The following is a 16,404-nucleotide window of genomic DNA, read 5'->3' as shown; positions in this document are numbered from 1 at the left end:
GGCCCTCTTCGGACAGGTCACTGACAGTCACAGCTGCTCTGCTCCAAATGATTAAACTTATGTTTACATGTCATATTCTGTGTTTTCCACACTGCAGCTCACTAACCTTCCTGCAAATAATCTCGGTGACACCCCCATTTCTTTTATCCCAGGTCCTGTTCTCATCTATAAGAAACTTTTTTATGGATGTAGCATGAAACAAACACATTTCTCTGTAAAATGTCTGTAATAGACTCTCCCACATCACCCACAATAAAAATAAATCAAAGGAAAATGGCACTTAAAACAAACTATTTGAATATTATTCAAGGTCTTCGGGGCACGATTCCCTGCGGAACAGAAATGGCCCGGTCAGGGGCCCCTGGGAGGTGGGGCCCCTGGAGGGTGGGGTCCCTGGAAGAGCACACTCTGCCCAGCCCTTATCGACTCCGACGTCTTCAGGGCTCGTTCTCTGGCCCCGGCCCTAACAGAGGCGCTATCATAGCGCTGCATGCCGCCGAGAGCGGCGACGAGGCGAACAGCTGCATTCCCAGATGTGTGCCATCCACAACCCCTTTATTTTTGTATTTCTGGATTCTTTTACAACTTGTTTCCACTAAATTTCATACAACTCCCTGACATCTGGTCCCTGTCCCCGGGGGCCAATAAGCACTTTACTTACTGTGAAAAAAATAAAATGAGGTAAAACGCCATAAAAGTTGTTACATCGGTTCCTGCGCCCCTCCCTGGAGGCCCAAGAATGCCGGCTCGGAAGCGCTACAACCATGAGTAATCCCGCCTAAGATTTTCCTACTTTTGTTCGAAAGCGCTGGCATGGCGTCTATTTATAGCGCCGCGATGAATGAGCTGCTGGGAGACTGTTCTGACAACCTCTCTTTCTCTCCCCTCCCCCAGGAGCAATTAGGCCGGTGCATCTGGTGTCAATTTGGAGCAATAACTGGTCCCGCTCTCTGGACTGGGGGCCACGTCTTCTGGTGCTCAAAGCCCCCGCCCGGTGATTTGTGGGTTTGATTTCTTTTAGGCATTGATGGGGGGCGGAAGGAGGCTGGTAGCCCCGAGTCCCGGCAATTTGTTCCCCTTCCGCTCCACCTGACCTAAACAAGTGAGAGACGAGGGGGGACCGGCTAATGAGACCTGGCAGAAGCCACGGTGGCCGTCTGGGGGGTGTTAGGGCCCTGGACTGTGGGGACCCAGGCCTCCCAGAGCCAATCTGCCCTTCTGTGGACTCCTAGTGCCGTAGATGGGTGGGGACCCCTAGGCCTCCCCAGAGCCAAGATGGCCTTCTGTGGACTCCTAGCGACCTAGATGAGTGGGAACCCAGGCCTCCCAGAGCCAAGATGGCCTTCTGTGGACACCTAGTGCCCTAGATGAGTGGGAACCCAGGCCTCCCAGAGCCAAGATGGCCTTCTGTGGACTCCTAGTGACCTAGATGAGTGGGAACCCAGGCCTCCCAGAGCCAAGATGGCCTTCTGTGGACACCTAGTGCCCTAGATGAGTGGGAACCCAGGCCTCCCAGAGCCAAGATGGCCTTCTGTGGACTCCTAGTGACCTAGATGAGTGGGAACCCAGGCCTCCCAGAGCCAAGATGGCCTTCTGTGGACTCCTAGCGCCCTAGATGAGTGGGAACCCAGGCCTCCCAGAGCCAAGATGGCCTTCTGTGGACTCCTAGCACCCTAGATGGGTGGGGAACCCAGGCCTCCCAGAGCCAAGATGGCCCTCTGTGGACTCCTAGTGACCTAGATGAGTGGGAACCCAGGCTTCCCAGTGCCAAGATGGCCCTCTGTGGACTCCTAGTGCCCTAGATGGGTGGGGAACCCAGGCCTCCCAGAGCCAAGATGGCCTTCTGTGGACTCCTAGTGACCTAGATGAGTGGGAACCCAGGCCTCCCAGTGCCAAGATGGCCTTTTGTGGACTCCTAGCGCCCTAGATGAGTGGGGAACCCAGGCCTCCCAGAGCCAAGATGGCCCTCTGTGGACTTCTAGCGCCCTAGATGGGTGGGGAACCCAGGCCTCCCAGTGCCAAGATGGCCTTCTGTGGACTCCTAGTGCCCTAGATGAGTGGGAACCCAGGCCTCCCAGTGCCAAGATGGCCCTCTGTGGACTCCTAGTGACCTAGATGAGTGGGAACCCAGGCCTCCCAGAGCCAAGATGGCCTTCTGTGAACTCCTAGCGCCCTAGATGAGTGGGAACCCAGGCCTCCCAGAGCCAAGATGGCCTTCTGTGGACACCTAGTGCCCTAGATGGGTGGGGAACCCAGGCCTCCAAGAGCCAAGTTGGCCTTCTGTGGACTCCGAGCGCCCTAGATGAGTGGGAACCCAGGCTTCTCAGTGCCAAGATGGCTCTCTGTGGACTCCTAGTGACCTAGATGAGTGGGAACCCAGGCTTCCCAGTGCCAAGATGGCCCTCTGTGGACTCCTAGTGCCCTAGATGGGTGGGGAACCCAGGCCTCCCAGAGCCAAGATGGCCTTTGGGGACTCCTAGTGCCCTAGATGGGTGGGGAACCCAGGCCTCCCAGAGCCAAGATGGCCTTCTGTGGACTCCTAGTGCCCTAGATGTGTGGGAACCCAGGCCTCCCAGAGCCAAGATGGGCTTCTGTGGAATGTTTAGCCCCTGGATGGGTGGATACTCTGGGCCTCCCAGGGCCAAGATGGCCACCGGTAGAGTGTTAGTGCCCTGGATGGGCAGAGACCGAGGCCTCCCAGAGCCAAGATGGCATTCTGTGGAGTGTTAGTCCCCTGGAGGGGTCAGGATCCTGAGCCTCCAAGAGCCAAGATGACCTTCTAAGGAGTGTTTATCTCCTGGATGGGTGGGTACCCTGGGCCTCCCAGAACCAAGATGACCACCTGCAGAGTGTTAGTCCCCAGGATGGCTGGGGATCCCAGGTCCCCCCAAAAACCAAGATGGCCGCCTGGAGAGTATTATTCCCCTGAATCATTTGCTCTGGTTGTGCTGTTTGCTTCCTAGTGCTGGTGTTAACGAATGCTCTAGGCTGACCTTTGCTTAATCAATAGGTCTCCAGTGTGATTCCCACCGACAGGATTGCTGTTGTCTATACTGGTTGTTTCTGGCTGGCAGGCACCACTTCAGGCACTACAGGTATGTGCTTGCATGAGACAGGCACATAAGCATGACCCATACTGCTGTACTCCTCAAGCGGCAAAGCAGAACCGTTTAATACTCAAAGGTATGACACCTGTCAGACCCTCTATCACGTTAAGCAGTGGGTGTCCACCCCTCCACCACCCTGGCAGTACAGTGTCCGAGAATCCATGGCTCCACCAACTCCTGATCATAGGGTCCCAGAGGCCACACCTTCACCACCTCCAGAGTCCACACCTCCACCACCCCCAGCAGCACATGGTAAGAGAGTCCACCCCTCCACCACCCTGGCAGTACAGTGTCCGAGAATCCATGGCTCCACCAACTCCTGATCATAGGGTCCCAGAGGCCACACCTTCACCACCTCCAGAGTCCACACCTCCACCACCCCAAGCAGCACACGGTAAGAGAGTCCACCCCTCCACCACCCTGGCAGTACAGTGTCTGAGAATCCATGGCTCCATCAACTCCCAACTCCTGATCATAGGGTCCCAGAGGCCACACCTTCACCACCTCCAGAGTCCACACCTCCACCACCCCCACCAGCACATGGTCAGAGAGTCCACCCTTCCACCACCCTGGCAGAGCAGTGTCCGAGAATCCATGGCTCCACCAACTCCTGATCATAGGGTGCCAGAGGCCACACCTTCACCACCTCTATAGTCCACACCTCCACCACCCCCAGCAGCACATGGTCAGAGTCCACCCTTCCAACCCCCTGGCAGAGCAGTGTCAGAGAATCCATGGCTCCACTAAATCTTGATCATAGGGTCCCAGAGGCCACCCCTCCACCACTCCCAGCAGCTCAGGTTCTGAAAGTCCAGGCCTCCACCACATCCCGGCTGCACAGGGTCTGAGAGTCCCCACCTCCACCACTCCTGGCAGCACAGGGTCTGAGAGTCCCCACCTCCACCATTCCTGGCAGCACAGGGTCTGAGAGTCCACACCTCCACCACACCCGGCAGCACAGGGTCCGAGAGTCCACACCTCCACCACTCCCAGCTGTAGAGGGTCTGAGAGTCCAGACCTCCACCACTCCCAGCTACAAAGGGTCTGGCAGTCCACGCCTCCACCACCATCAGAGCACAGGGTCTGGGAGTCCCCACCTCCACCACCCCCAGCTGCACAGGGTCTGAGAGTCCACACCTCCACCACCCCCCCAGAGTCCACACCGCCACCACTCCTGGCAGAACAGGGTCTGAGAGTCCCCACCTCCACCACCCCCAGCTGCACAGGGTCTGAGAGTCCACACCTCCACCACCCCCCAGAGTCCACACCTCCACCACTCCCAGCTGCAGAGGGTCTGGCAGTCCACACCTCCACCACCATCAGAGCACAGGGTCTGAGAGTCCCCACCTCCACCACCCCCAGCTGCACAGGGTCTGAGAGTCCACACCTCCACCACTCCCAGCAGCTCAGGGTCTGAGAGTCTACACATTTACCACTGCTGGCAGTATAGGGTCAGATAGTCGACAACTCGAGCATCCCCCGAAGTCCAGACCTCCACCACTCCCAGCTGCAGAGGGTCTGGCAGCCCACGCCTCCACCACCATCAGAGCACAGGGTCTGGGAGTCCCCACCTCCCCCACCCCCAGCTGCAGAGGGTCCGAGAATCCACACCTCCACCACTCCCAGCAGCTCAGGGTCTGACAGTCCATGCCTCCACCGACCCCAGCGTCCATACAACCACCTGCTGTGTCCACAGCTCCACCAGCAGTACAGGGTTCGAGGCCACACCTCCCCCACCACAAGAGTCCACACCTCAGGGTAGCTGTCAAGAGAGTGATCCTCTTGGTCAGGGATCTCTCAGTTTCCCTGATTTGGGATGCAGTGTGGGCATTTTCTGGGTGCTGCGGTACCCCATGAACAGATAGGGCTGTGTCTGAAGATTTCTTGCCTCCACCCTCGCACGCACAACTCCTCCCACCCTTTAAGCTGCTGTCCCATGCTTCCCAAGAGCGATGTCTTGCATGGCTTGTCACCGTCTAAAGGCCACCAACAGCCTGGTCTTCATAGTCATGTGGGGACACTGTCTGCCCCTGCAGAATCCCCCTGGACCTGCGGAAGCTTCTTTGAAGAAAGGCACCAGCACTCCGCGGCCTTTTTGTTTTTGACTCAGTGTTGAAAGACTCACAAGTAGGCTTAAAAAGACAGACATGAAAAGGCTAGCTCAGCGAGAGGCGACATCTGGACCGCAGGCACATCCGTTCAGCATTAGTCCCTAATACGATCATGAGGTCTCAAGTGCAGTCCTACAGTGTCAGGGAAGCAAAACATGGAGGGTGGAGCACGTGCTCCCACCACACTGCTGTCACATGCAATTAGGCTTCTCTCGGAGGATGTCTTAACCTGAGCGGGGTGCGTGGCGGCCATCTTGTAACACGTGCAGTTCGGCACAGAGCGGAAGTCTGCCTCAACCCCAACTGTCCTTTGGTCTGATCTTGGACTGATATCTTCTAGGCCGGTGTCGGGAGATCACGAGAAGCTGTGATCAGACCACGGGCCTGATTTGGATCTCAGTGGATAGGCTGCTCCGTCATAATGGTGACCAATATCCTGTGCGTCTAAATATAAACCCCATAGGATATAATATTATTTATATTTTGGCGGACAGGATATCCGTCATGGTTTTGACAGAGTAACCCGTCCGCCAAAATCTAAATCAAGCCCCAGGTAATCACAGAAAGGATATCTCAATAGGACTGCACCCCAAAAGCCATCCTCACCCGAACGGTGGACAATCTCACAATATCACTTTCACATCACCACTTCCACTGCTCTTACTGCAAACACCCCTCCCCTGACCTCACTCTTTAAAAAGAGGGTCAGTGTTCACTTATGTCCCCCAAACTCATCTGAACTACCCACCCCATCAATATCCTTGGTGTCAACCCCCACTGTCACACCTAGATTACCCACATCCTTGGTGTCAAACTCTCCCCCCCACCGAACACCCGGACTTCCTGCACCATCACTACCCTTGCTGTCAAACTACACTCCCCACCCCCACCCCAACACCTGGTCATCCCGCACCATCAATATCCTTGGTGTCAAACATCCTCCCCCCTTCTTGAGCCAAACAGGTGTCCCCTCTCCAACCCTAAACAACTTGCCCGAGACCTCACGATTTAGTCATCAAATCACATAAGCCCTCTTAAGACCCCAAAAAGATGTCATCGCTTCAGATTCAATATAAGATATGAGTGCAATGGTTATGCCACAGGCAATGTGTGTAATCACAAGTCTAGAGCACAATGGTTCACCAAGCAGTCATCCAATAAGTATGTTTATACAACAAGCCAACACATGCCCATGGTCCGATGAGAGGGGATGGAATGGGTGTTTGTAACAGTTCACAGCTCAGGCCAACAATGGGTGTCTGAAGACCACTCTCTAAGTTGTCGTCTCAAGGATGTTTTGACCTCACTGGTTGCTTAAAATTAGGGCCAGTATGCTTAAAGGGAAAGCTTTGGGGGTATTGATACGTTTGAAAAGTGCAGTGTGTTTGGCAGAATCAGTTTCACTAGAATGGCTGAAGCTGAGTGTTAGTGGCACGAGGGGCTTCAGTGAGGAATAGGGGCCTATCGGGGGCGGCAATCCCAACTCTTGCCAGTGAAGGCCTTCTGTTAGCATCCACAGTTCAGGAAGGCAAGGGGCTTCAGTGAGGAATAGGGTGCTATCGGGGGTTGCCATCCCAACTCTTGCCAGTGTAGGCCTCTGTTAGCATCCACAGTTCGGGAAGGTGCCCCATCCCAGGCAGCTGGTTGCCTCATCCAGGCTGGTTTCTGAGGGCATCTCAAGCTTCTTTGGGATGACTGGTTAGGGTTCTCTCTTCCGTCCATTCTTGGCAGGAGGCGGACCATAGGAGATCTCAGGCTTTTTGGGACAGAGGAACTTCTGGCAGAGGGAACTCCTGGGACCCTTGCCTTCAGAGGAGGGGTCTGCGGCTCTGCACCACCTCCAGCGTTGTGCAGTTCTCCACTGATGTCTGACCCCGCGGCGGGCACTTGTCACCTCATTAAGGGCAAGGAGGGGCCTCAGGATTCTTTGATCCAATTCTGCCCTCAGGATCCCGATAACGATGTCATCAAGACAAAGGGCCTGATTATGAACTTGGCGAACGGGGTTACTCCGTCACAAACATGAGGGATATCCCATCACCCTATTACAATCCCATTATATCCTATAGAAATTGTAATACAGCAGACGGGATATCCGTCACGTTGTGATGGAATAACCCGTCCGCCAAACTCTAAATTAGGCATTCATTCTGCTAGCTTGGAGGGTGTCAGCACATGCAGTGGTGTCTAGAAGCGCCGTGCACTCCTCGGATATTGTGGCAGTTCTGACAGTATAGCCGTAGTGCCATGGTCAGATTGCAACAGACAACAGGTCCGGGCACCAAGATAAGAGTGTGTCCCATGAGAATCAGATGGTTAAAAACAATGGCACACATCTGCACATCAGGGCAGTTTTTGCAAGGTATGGGAGGCTGCATAGACTTCATCTTGCTGCAAGCAATGTTTGTTTTAATAGCTGAGAAATCAACAGTAAAAACCAGCCCAGCAGACCATAAAACAGGCCCAGAACCAGTCAAAACCATCGAACACACTGACCGGTCAGATCAGTCCCCATGGGCCAGTATGACCCTCACCTGTGGGAAGCCCTGCGTGTCTGCTGCAGGTCACGTCAGACGTGCACTACTGAAGGCCTGTGTGTCTGTTGCAGGTCACAACAGACGTGCACTACTGAAGCCCTGTGTGTCTGCTGCAGGTCACAACAGACGTGCACTACTGAAGCCCTGTGTGTCGGTTGTACGACGGAACACCGATTTCCTAAACAACTAGTGCCTTAACAACGTGGTCGGAACACCGACCTCGTTGGTACTACTAATGATTTTACCACAAATGCCTTAACAACGATTTTCGTTGTAAAGGCATTCCTGATAAAGCATTACCCCTCAACCCCACCCCAAAACCTAAAACCCCCTGACCCCCCACCCCCTCCCCAAACCCAAAAACGCCCCAACCCCACCCCAAAACCTAAAACCCCCTAACCCCCCACCCCTCCCCAAAACCAAAAACGCCCCACCCCCCAACCCCACCCCAAAACCTAAAACGCCCTGACCCCCCACCCCCTCCCCAAAACCAAAAACGCCCCACCCCAAACCCACCCCAAAACCTAAAACCCCCTAACCCCCCACCCCTCCCCAAAACCAAAAACGCCCCACCCCACCCCAAAACCTAAAACCCCCTGACCCCCCACCCCCTCCCCAAAAAGGCCCCACCCCCCCAACCCCACACCAAAACCTAAAACCCCCTGACCCCCCCACCCCCTCCCCAAAACCAAAAACGCCCCACCCCCCCAACTCCACCCCAAAACCCAAAACCCCCTGACCCCCCACCCCCTCCCCAAAACCAAAAACGCCCCACCCCCCAACCCCACCCCAAAACCTAAAACCCCCTAACCCCCCACCCCTCCCCAAAACCAAAAATGCCCCACCCCCCCAACCCCACCCCAAAACCTAATACCACCTGATCCCCCACCCTCTCCCCAAAACCAAAAACACCCCACCCCAAAACCTAAAACCCCCTAACCCCCCACCCCCTCCCCAAAACCAAAAACGCCCCACCCCCCAACTCCACCCCAAAACCCCCTGACCCCCCACCCCCTCCCCAAAACCAAAAACGCCCCACCCCCAACCCCACCCCCCCAACTCCACCCCAAAACCCAAAACCCCCTGACCCCCCACCCCCTCCCCAAAACCAAAAACGCCCCACCCCCAACCCCACCCCAAAACCTAAAACCCCCTAACCCCCCACCCCAAAACCAAAAACGCCCCACCCCCCCAACCCCACCCCAAAACCTAAAACCCCCTGACCCCCCTCCCCAAAAACACCCCACCCCCCAACCCCACCCCAAAACCTAATACCCCCTGACCCCCCACCCTCTCCCCAAAACCAAAAACGCCCCACCCCAAAACCTAAAACCCCCTAACCCCCCACCCCTCCCCAAAACCAAAAAAGCCCCACCCCACCCCAAAACCTAAAACACTCTGACCCCCCTCCCCAAAAACACCCCACCCCCCCACCCCCACCCCAAAACCTAAAACCACCTGACCCCCCACCCCTCCCCAAAACCAAAAACCCCTGACCCTCCACCCCCTCCCCAAAACCAAAAACGCACCACCCCCCAACCCCACCCCAAAACCTAAAACCCCCTGACCCCCCACCCCCTCCCCAAAAAGGCCCCACCCCCCCAACCCCACACCAAAACCTAAAACCCCTGACCCCCCCACCCCCTCCCCAAAACCAAAAACGCCCTACCCCCCCAACTCCACCCCAAAACCCAAAACTCCCTGACCCCCCCACCCCCTCCCCAAAACCAAAAACGCCCCACCCCAAAACCTAAAACCCCCTAACCCCCCACCCCCTCCCCAAAACCAAAAACGCCCCACCCCCCAACCCCACCCCAAAACCTAAAACCCCCTGACCCCCCACCCCCTCCCCAAAACCAAAAACGCCCCACCCCCCAACCCCACCCCAAAACCTAATACCTCCTGATCCCCCACCCTCTCCCCAAAACCAAAAACGCCCCACCCCAAAACCTAAAACCATCTAACCCCCACCCCCTCCCCAAAACCAAAAACGCCCGACCCCCCCAACTCCACCCCAAAACCCCCTGACCCCCACCCCCTCCCCAAAACCAAAAACGCCCCACCCCCAACCCCACCCCAAAACCTAAAACCCCCTAACCCCCTACCCCAAAACTAAAAACGCCCCACCCCCCCAACCCCACCCCAAAACCTAAAACCCCCTGACCCCCCCACCCCCTCCCCAAAACCAAAAACGTCCTACCCCCTGACCCCCCACCCTCTCCCCAAAACCAAAAACGCCCCACCCCAAAACCTAAAACCCCCTGACCCCCCACCCCCTCCCCAAAACCAAAAAGGCCCCACCCCCCCAACCCCACCCCAAAACCTAAAACCCCCTGACCCCCCACCCCCTCCCCAAAACCAAAAAGGCCCCACCACCCCAACCCCACCCCAAAACCTAAAACCCCCTAACCCCCCACCCCTCCCCAAAACGCCCCACCCCCCAACCCCACCCCAAAACCTAAAACCCCCTGACCCCCCACCCTCTCCCCCAAACCAAAAACGCCCCACCCCCCCAACCCTACCCCAAAACCTAAAACCCCCTGACCCCCCACCCCAAAACCAAAAACGCCCCACCCCAAAACCTAAAACCCCCTGACCCCCCACCCCCTCCCCAAAACCAAAAATGCCCCACCCCCCAACCCCACCCCAAAACCTAAAACCCCGACCCCCCACCCCCTCCCCAAAACCAAAAACGCCCCACCCCCCAACCTCACCCCAAAACCTAAAACCCCCTGACCCCCTACCCCCTCCACAAAACCAAAAACGCCCCACTCCCCCAACCCCACCCCAAAACCTAAAACTCCCTGACCCCCCACACCCTCCCCAAAACCAAAAACGCCCCACCCCCCAACCCCACCCCAAAACCTAAAACCCCCACCCCCTCCCCAAAACCAAAAATGCCCCACCCCCCCAAACCCCACCCCAAAACCTAAACCCCCTGACCCCCCACCCCCTCCCCAAAACCAAAAACGCCCCACCCCCCAACCCCACCCCAAAACCTAATACCCCCTGACCCCCCACCCCCTCCCCAAAACCAAAAACGCCCCACCCCCCAAACCCCACCCCAAAACCTAATACCCCCTGACTCCCCACCCCAAAACCAAAAACGCCCCAACCCAAAACCTAAAACCCCCTGACCCCCCACCCCCTCCCCAAAACCAAAAATGCCCCACCCCCCCAACCCCACCCCAAAACCTAAAACCCCCTGACCCCCCACCCCCTCCCCAAAACCAAAAACGCCCCACCCCCCAACCCCACCCCAAAACCTAAAACCCCCTAACCCCCACCCCTCCCCAAAACCAAAAACGCCCCACCCCCCCAACCCCACCCCAAAACCTAAAACCCCCTGACCCCCCACCCCCTCCCCAAAACCAAAAACGCCCCACCCCCCCACCCCACCCCAAAACCTAAAACCCCCTGACCCCCCACCCCCACCCCAAAACCAAAAACGCCCCACCCCCCCCCAACTCCACCCCAAAACCTAAAACCCCCTGGCCCCCCACCCCCTCCCCAAAACCAAAAACGCCCCACCCCCCAACCCCACCCCAAAACCTAAAACCCCCTAACCCCCACCCCCTCCCCAAACCTAAACCCAGCACTTACCTTAGTCGACCCCTTCTCACCTACGTCGTCCTCCTTCGCCAACTTCCTTCTTTGTACCTTAACCACGCATGTTCGTTGTTCAGAACATACGTAGTTAAGGCACAAAATAACGGAGTTGTGGTTAAAAAAAAGCGTTGTTGCGCTTTCGTTAACCACGACTTTCGTAAAAAAAAAAAATCGTAAAAAAGGATGTTTCCCCTGTTTGTCTGCTGCAGGTCACAACAGATGTGCACAACTGAAGCCCTATGTGTCTGCTGCAGGTCACGTCAGATGTGCACTACTGAAGCCCTGTGTGTCTGCTGCAGGTCACAACAGACGTGCACTACTGAAGCCCTGTGTGTCTGCTGCAGGTCACGTCAGATGTGCACTACTGAAGCCCTGTGTGTCTGCTGCAGGTCACAACAGACGTGCACTACTGAAGCCCTGTGTGTCTGCTGCAGGTCACGTCAGACGTGCACTACTGAAGCCCTGTGTGTCTGCTGCAGGTCACGTCAGACGTGCACTACTGAAGCCCTGTGTGTCTGCTGCAGGTCACAACAGATGTGCACTACTGAAGCCCTGTGTGTCTGCTACAGGTCACGTCAGACGTGCACTACTGAAGCCCTGTGTGTCTGCTGCAGGTCACAACAGACGTGTACTACTGAAGCCCTGTGTGTCTGCTGCAGGTCACAACAGATGTGCACTACTGAAGCCCTGTGTTTGTGCACTACAGAAGACCTGTGTGTCTGCTGCAGGTCACGTCAGACGTGCACTACTGAAGGCCTGTGTGTCTGCTGCAGGTCACGTCAGACGTGCACTACTGAAGCCCTGTGTGTCTGCTGCAGGTCACGTCAGACGTGTACTGAAGCCCTGTGTGTCTGCTGCAGGTCACAACAGACGTGCACTACTGAAGCCCTGTGTGTATGCTGCAGGTCACAACAGACGTGCACTACTGAAGCCCTGTGTGTCTGCTGCAGGTCACAACAGACGTGTACTACTGAAGCCCTGTGTGTCTGCTGCAGGTCACAACAGACGTGCACTACTGAAGCCATGTGTGTCTGCTGCAGGTCACAACAGACGTGCACTACTGAAGCCCTGTGTGTCTGCTGCAGGTCACGTCAGACGTGCACTACTGAAGCCCTGTGTGTCTGCTGCAGGTCACAACAGACGTGCACTACTGAAGCCCTGTGTGTCTGCTGCAGGTCACAACAGACGTGCACTACTGAAGCCCTGTGTGTCTGTTGCAGGTCACGTCAGACGTGCACTACTGAAGCCCTGTGTGTCTGTTGCAGGTCACAACAGACGTGCACTACTGAAGCCCTGTGTGTATGCTGCAGGTCACAACAGACGTGCACTACTGAAGCCCTGTAAGTCTGCAGCACGTTGGGAGGTACATTGTACTGTAAATTTCTCAGTGCACAGCTTACATCAGTACTGAGATACCTTGTGCTGTTCTTGCGAATGTCTCAGCACTGGAATATCAGTGTGCAGTATGGGTCACTATTGAGACACCTCTTGTAAACTGTGTGATTGCCTCGGTCCTAAAATATCAGTGCACAGCCCAGGCCAGTACCAAGGTGCCTTGTGAAGGCCTCAGCACTGGAATATCAGGGCACAGCACAGGTCAGTACAGAGGTGCCTCTTTGGAGCCTTGTGAAAGCCTCAGTACTGGAATATCAGTGCATGACAGGCCAGTACTGAGATGTCTCATGCAAGCCTTGTGAATGCCTCAGTACTGGAATATCAGTGCATGACAGGCCAGTACTGAGATGTCTCATGCAAGCCTTGTGAATGCCTCAGTTCTGGAATTTCAGTGCATGACACAGGCCAGTACCGAGGTGCATCTTGCAAGCCTTGTCAATACTTCACTGGGTATCTATCAGTGCACAGCACAGGTCAGTATTGAGGTGCCTTGTGCAAGCCTTGTGAATGCCTCAGTACTGGAGTATCAGTGCACTCACATGCCATTACAGAGGTGCCTCGTGAGAGCCTTGTGAATGCCTCAGTACTGGAGTATCCGCCTATGGTTTAGGTCAGTACTGAGGCACCTCGTGCAAGCCTTGTGAATGCCTCAGCAGTGGAATATCAGTGCACGGCACAGGCCAGTACAGAGGTGCCTCGTGCAAGCCTTGTGAATGGCTCATCATTGGAATATCAGAGCAAGCACAGGTAAGTACTGAAGTACCTCGTGCAAGCTTTGAGTATGGCTCAGCACTGTGATATCAGTGTAAGCACAGGTCAGTACCAAGGTGCCTAGTGTGAGCCTTGTGAAGGCCTCAGCACTGGAATATCAGTGCATGGCACAGGTCAGTACCAAGGTGCCTCCTGCAGATCTTGTAAATGGCTGACTACTGTGATGTCAGTGCAAGCACAGGTCAGTACTGAGGCGCATTGTGCAAGCCTTGTGAATGCCTCAGCACTGGAGTATTCACCCATGGCTTAGGTCAGTACAGAGGAGCACCGTGTGGGCCTTGTGAATGCCTCAGTACTGCAGTATACCCCTATGGCTTGTGTCAGTACCGAGGTGCCTCATGTGAGCCTTGTGAATGGAATGCCTCAGTACTAGTGAATCCGCAAAGCCTTGTGAATTCCTCAGCACTGGAGCATCCTCCCATGGCTTGGTCAGCATGCAGGCGCCTTGTGAATGCCTCAGTGTTGGAGTATCCGCCCATGGCTTAGGTCAGCATGCAGACGCCTTGTGAATGCCTCAGTGTTGGAGTATCCGCCCATGGCTTAGGTCAGTACCAAGGCGCCCAGTGCAAGCCTTGTGAATGCCTCAGTACTGGAGTATCCGCCCATGGATAAGTCAGTACCGAGGTGCCTCGTGCGAGCCTTGTGAATGGAATGCCTCAGTACTTGAGTATCGACCCATGGCTTTGGTCATTACTGAGTCGCCTTGTGCGAGCCTTGTGAATGCCTCAGTAATAGAGTATCCGCCCATGGCTTAGGTCAGTACAAAGGTGCCTGGTGCAAACCTTGTGAATGCCTCAGTACAAGTATATCACTGCACGGCACAAGCCAGTACTGAGGTGCCTTGTGCGAGCCTTATGTATGCCGCAGCACTGGAATATCAGTGCACAGCACAGGTCAGTACTGAGGCGCCTCGTGCGAGCCCTGTGAATGCCTCAGTACAGGAGTATTTGCCCATGGTTTAGGTCAGTTCTGAGGCATCTCGTGCAAGCCTTGTAAATGCCTCAGTAGTGGAGTATCTGCCCATGGCTTAGCTCAGTACTGAGGCACCTTGTGAGTGCCTCAGTAGTGGAGTATCGGTGCAAAGTACAAGTCAGTCATGAGGTGCATTGTGCGAGCCTTGTGAATGGCTCAGCACTGGAAAATCAGTGCACAGCACAGGTCAATACCGAGGTGCCTCCTGCAAGCATTGTGAATGCCTACGAACTGGAGTATGAGTGCACGGGCACAGATAAGTCCAGAGGCGCCTTGTGCAAGCCTTGTGAATGCCTCAGTACAGGAGTATCAGTGCACGAGCACAAGTCACTACAGAGGTGCCTCGTGCAAGCCTTGTGAATGCCTCAGTACAGAAGTGCCTCCTGCTAGCCTTGTGAATGCCTCAGTACTGGAGTATCAGTGCACGGTCACAAGTCAGGACAGATGTGCCTCGTGCAAGCCTTGTGAATGCCTCAATACAGAGGCACCTAGTGAGAGCCTTGTGAATGCCTCAGTACTGGAGTATCAGTGCACAGGCAGAGGCCAGTACAGAGGCGCCTTGTGCGAGCCTTGTTAATGCCTCAGTACTGAAGTTTCAGTGCACAGGCACAGGTCAGTACAGATGCGCCTCGTGCGAGCCTTGTGAATGTCTCAGTACTGGAGTATCAGTGCACAGGTCAGTACAGAGGCACCTCATGTGAGCCTTGTGAATGCTTCAGTACAGAGGCACCTCGTGCGAGCCTTGTGAATGCCTCAGTACTGGAGTATCAGTGCACGGGCACAGGTCAGTACAGAGGCGCCTCATGCAAGCCTTATGAATGCCTCAGTACTGGAGTATCAGTGCATGGGCAGAGGTCAGTACAGAGGCATCTAGTGCAAGACTTGTGAATGGCTCTGTACTGGAGTATCAGTGCATGGGCACAGGTCAGAACAGAGGCGCCTCATGCGAGCCTTGTGAATGCCTCAGTTCAGAGGCACCTAGTAAGAGCCTTGTGAATGCCTTAGTACTGGAGTATCAGTGCACGGGCAGAGGCCATTCCAGAGGCGTCTCGAGTGAGGCTTGTGAATGCCTCAGTACTGGAGTATCAGTGCATGGGCAGAGGTCAGTACAGAGGCACCTAGTGTGAGGCTTGTGAATGGCTCTGTACTGGAGTATCAGTGCACGGGCACAGGTCAGTACAGAGGCGCCTCATGCGAGCCTTGTGAATGCCTTAGTACTGGAGTATCAGTGCACGGGCAGAGGCCATTCCAGAGGCGTCTCGAGTGAGGCTTGTGAATGCCTCAGTACTGGAGTATCAGTGCACGGGCACAGGTCAGTACAAAGGCGCCTCATGCGAGCCTTATGAATGCCTCAGTACTGGAGTATCAGTGCACGGGCAGAGGTCAGTACAGAGGCACCTAGTGTAAGACTTGTGAATGCCTCAGTACTGGAGTATCAGTGCATGGGCACAGGCCAGTAGAGAGGCACCTCGTGTGAGCCTTGTGAATGCTTCAGTACAGAGGCACCTCGTGCGAGCCTTGCGAATGCCTCAGTACTGGAGTATCAGTGCACGGGCACAGGTCAGTACAGAGGTGCCTCATGCGAGCCTTACGAATGCCTCAGTACTGGAGTATCAGTGCACGGGCAGAGGTCAGTACAGAGGCACCTAGTGAGAGCCTTGTGAATGCCTTAGTACTAGAGTATCAGTGCACAGGCACAGGTCAGTACAGAGGCGCCTCATGCGAGCCTTGTGAATGCCTTAGTACTGGAGTATCAGTGCACGGGCAGAGGCCATTCCAGAGGCGTCTCGAGTGAGGCTTGTGAATGCCTCAGTACTGGAGTATCAGTGCACGGGCACAGGTCAGTACAGAGGCGCCTCATGCGAGCCTTATGAATGCCTCAGTACTGGAGTATCAGTGCAC

At 55.5% G+C, this 16,404-nt stretch overlaps 1 protein-coding gene across 5 annotated transcripts in view; it reads right to left on the bottom strand.

Annotated features, from left to right (window-relative positions):
- Positions 1-16,404, bottom strand: part of SPAG17 (sperm associated antigen 17) — a 720,739-nt gene that overhangs the window by 537,600 nt on the left and 166,735 nt on the right. The gene's annotated exons all lie outside the window — the stretch shown is intronic.

This window comes from Pleurodeles waltl, chromosome 8 (assembly GCF_031143425.1).
Source record: "Pleurodeles waltl isolate 20211129_DDA chromosome 8, aPleWal1.hap1.20221129, whole genome shotgun sequence".
NCBI classification, from domain to species: domain Eukaryota; kingdom Metazoa; phylum Chordata; class Amphibia; order Caudata; family Salamandridae; genus Pleurodeles; species Pleurodeles waltl.
Note: the sequence above shows the minus strand (reverse complement) of the source record. Positions and strands in the feature narration are given on the sequence as shown.